General features: G+C 41.4%; 1 long non-coding RNA gene across 1 annotated transcript; it reads right to left on the bottom strand.

Annotated features, from left to right (window-relative positions):
• Positions 1-287: 287 nt before the first annotated feature.
• Positions 288-2,861, bottom strand: LOC142574251 (uncharacterized). Its single transcript, XR_012826474.1, has 3 exons — positions 2,734-2,861; positions 1,401-1,478; positions 288-652 (listed from the first exon to the last, which is right to left on the bottom strand). It is a non-coding gene; the product is annotated as an uncharacterized LOC142574251 (long non-coding RNA).
• Between the last annotated feature and the right edge of the window lie 281 nt (positions 2,862-3,142).

Below are 3,142 nucleotides of genomic sequence, written 5' to 3'. Positions count from 1 at the left end.
ACAAAGCTCGATGTTTTGAACGCGCTGGATTGAGTGCTTATTACAAATGTTCCGAATGCATTCGAAGAAAAGGCTACTAGGCGCTTGTAATAGGCGTCAGTCACTTGTCTCGCTGTTCACGGGATGACCATTAAGTTAGAAAACTCATGGGCATGGGAACGATAGCCACTAAAATAATATATTCGGTGGATTACGCTAATCACGCCCTATGGCACACGCAACGCCGAGGTAAATGCGCTTGTACGAGCAATTTGTATTGGCACAAAGAAGAAATGTTAAGATTGTGCATTTAGTATGTAGAACAGAGCATCTTTCTTTATTATAAACTTAGAAATCATTAACAAATCAAGGGTGCTCACGAGAATGGGAGATCAGCTGCTGAGACTTTTTTTTCAGTTCTTTGATGGCTTCTTTGGAGTCTTCTTTGCAGGCTTCTTTGTAGTTTTCCTCGCACTTCCCCTATGACGGCGTACACCTTCCGGTGCGTATGGGTTCTCCTTGGAACCAGGCCGTCTGGGATGGGCTTCCTTAAGGATTTCACGTGCTTCAACAACTACAGGTTCCTTTTCCGGCCCCGTCTGTAGAGATGTCGGTTCGAACATTATCTCTGATGCTCTTGCTTCTGCCATTACGGCATCTGTGCGCTGATCATCTATGAAAGTAAAAGTAAATAACCGTTTTTATTTAAGGACACATAGACCCCCCAATCATATTGTTGTGAAAGAGGGATTGTTCTCTAATAGGCTGCAAAATTTTGCATTGAATAATGCACTGTTTCCCACAGTAATGCTCACGCCACGGTGACAATGTGTCTGCCTTAAACTAAGAGAGGTGCTGCAGGGGAATATGCAACATACTCTGCACGAAGTGGACGAGGACAAAGAACAGATTGATCACATCGCGGAGGTGGCTCGCAAGCAGATGGATACGATGGTAATATATGATGTGTGCAAGGCGAAATTATTCAGCAGAATTGATTAAGCTGTCGATCCTTCTATTGTGGGGGCGCCACGCAGCGGGGAAGTTCTCTGCACCAAATACGGCATACGTGCAGTAAAAAAAGAAGCAGAGCTCGCTTCAATTTTTACTTCAGCACTGAACTCTTTAAGTGCGACTGACACATTCTCCCACAGTGAACACCACCACCTCTTTTCGAATACTTTCTTTTCCTAAAATAATTGCGTTCACCCCTTACGGGAATGACGACAAAAACCCAGAAGTTGTAGCGCAAGATGTAGAACGGGATGGTTGTGGTGGTGTAGAAATGCAAGCACTTAAAGGAGCAATGAAAAAATAATGTGTTGTAATATTTGAAACGTATGTATGATTATATGCTGTGTTGTAATATTTGAAACGTATGTATGATTATATGCTGTGCGGTAATAAAAAAGAACAGCTACCTCTCCTTGTTTCAACTGTCAGTTCACTTTATCCATGTCCAGGACTGGCGCCATTACAACAGGCTATGGCATTGATCACTGAAATAAATGAAAGGAGTGATCCTGTTGTACATCCGCTTTCAAATAAAATAGCCACTATTAATTAGGAATCTCCATAGAAGCAAGAAACACAGCCGTGTCATGGTGGGGGGGGAGGGGTATTCGAGATTTTATTGAGACGGTCTCCACACTGTCAGTTTGGATGCCATCACGTAGCATACTAAGATTTCTTATCCAGCTTGCTGAACCCATAAAGTTCACGTATACTACGTGATGCCGGCAGTTCAAAAGTAGCGTTCCATCAGTCGCTGTGGCCATAATTGGAGCAAGCATGTACACCGAGGTGATTATCTAGTTGATACGCACAATTATCTAATAAAGCGGAAGACAGGACAAATGCACGTGAATTGTACGGGGCTGCGTTTATAATGCGGACGATGTAATTTGGCTTCCTCCGGGGGCGAGTTGTCTATTAGACCCCTTCAACTTCCTTCTTCCAAAATAATCCAACATTTTTAAAATATCAAGCTTGATTTCCCATGAGCTTCCGTATGAATTATTCTCTGTTGATGTTAAAGGGTTGTGGCAAACAGAAATCGTGCCCCTCAGTTCTTTTTTTTTTTCTATGCAGTCCGCAATAAACAGCAAACTAGCGTTTGTGTCACGAAAATTAAACAAGAAAATTTAACAAAGACTCTTTTCTCTGAACAAGGGTGATGCTTAGACGTCATTCATCAGATATTTTCAATAAATGGCGCGAACTCTATGGCGAAGAGATACTGCACTGTTTTCACTGAGATTCGTTTGTGTTACATTCGTTGATGGATGCTCTTGGGGGCAAGCATCCTGTTTAATGATTCTGCAAATTTTATATGAGCTAACTGTGCTTGGCACACTATTGAACTTACTGGCATTATTAATTGAACGCACCCAAACTTTGCAGAATATTTGGTACAGGCGCTGTACACACATAATATACCTAGACGTCGTAGCCTGCTTTTGTATAATGCAGCAGTATTGAGCAATTCATATGAGATGTAAGCGCACCTGAACGACAAAAATATTGCGGTATATCCGAGCCGTAGACTGTAGCGTTGTTACCTTTCAAGTTTCCCTGCCTATATCTTTTGGTAAAATGGCGATCTCGTAAAAAACACTACTTGCCACAGTCTATACGCTGTTACATTTCCGTTTATATGCAGTAGACGCTTAACAAGAATACCTTCGTTCATATATGTTGCCAAAGAATGGTTCAGGCATATATCTCACAAAGAATGGTGAAATTGTAGCTTACCAAGTATAGCAACCAAAATAGTAGGCTTGGTCTTCATCTTCGCAGCTTCAGATAGTCTGCCGAGTTAGTGCGTTAAACGTTTGCTGTCGTAGAGTAAGGTATAAGGGGCATCTTATATACACGGCACTTGTAAAGTTTTTTTTTGTATACATACTTAATGCAAGCACAAAACTAAAGAACAAACGAGTACATGTTCGTATCCGAACACCTAAAATAAGAGCGTCCGGAGTTCAGAATTGTTTTGGCTTTGATCTTTCTACTGCTCTAACGCTCAGGAGAAATGTCAATGACCGAAAAACAATTGAAGAATATTCATTGTTCAGTGAAAACAAAATGCACAGTGAAGAGCATACCACTTTTTTCCGTGTTGGAAAAATTTTCTGGGATTGGTTGACCTCTGCATCGTTTA

Source organism: Dermacentor variabilis, chromosome 3, assembly GCF_050947875.1.
Source record: "Dermacentor variabilis isolate Ectoservices chromosome 3, ASM5094787v1, whole genome shotgun sequence".
Classification (NCBI taxonomy): domain Eukaryota; kingdom Metazoa; phylum Arthropoda; class Arachnida; order Ixodida; family Ixodidae; genus Dermacentor; species Dermacentor variabilis.
This window is presented reverse-complemented; position numbering and strand designations above follow the sequence as displayed.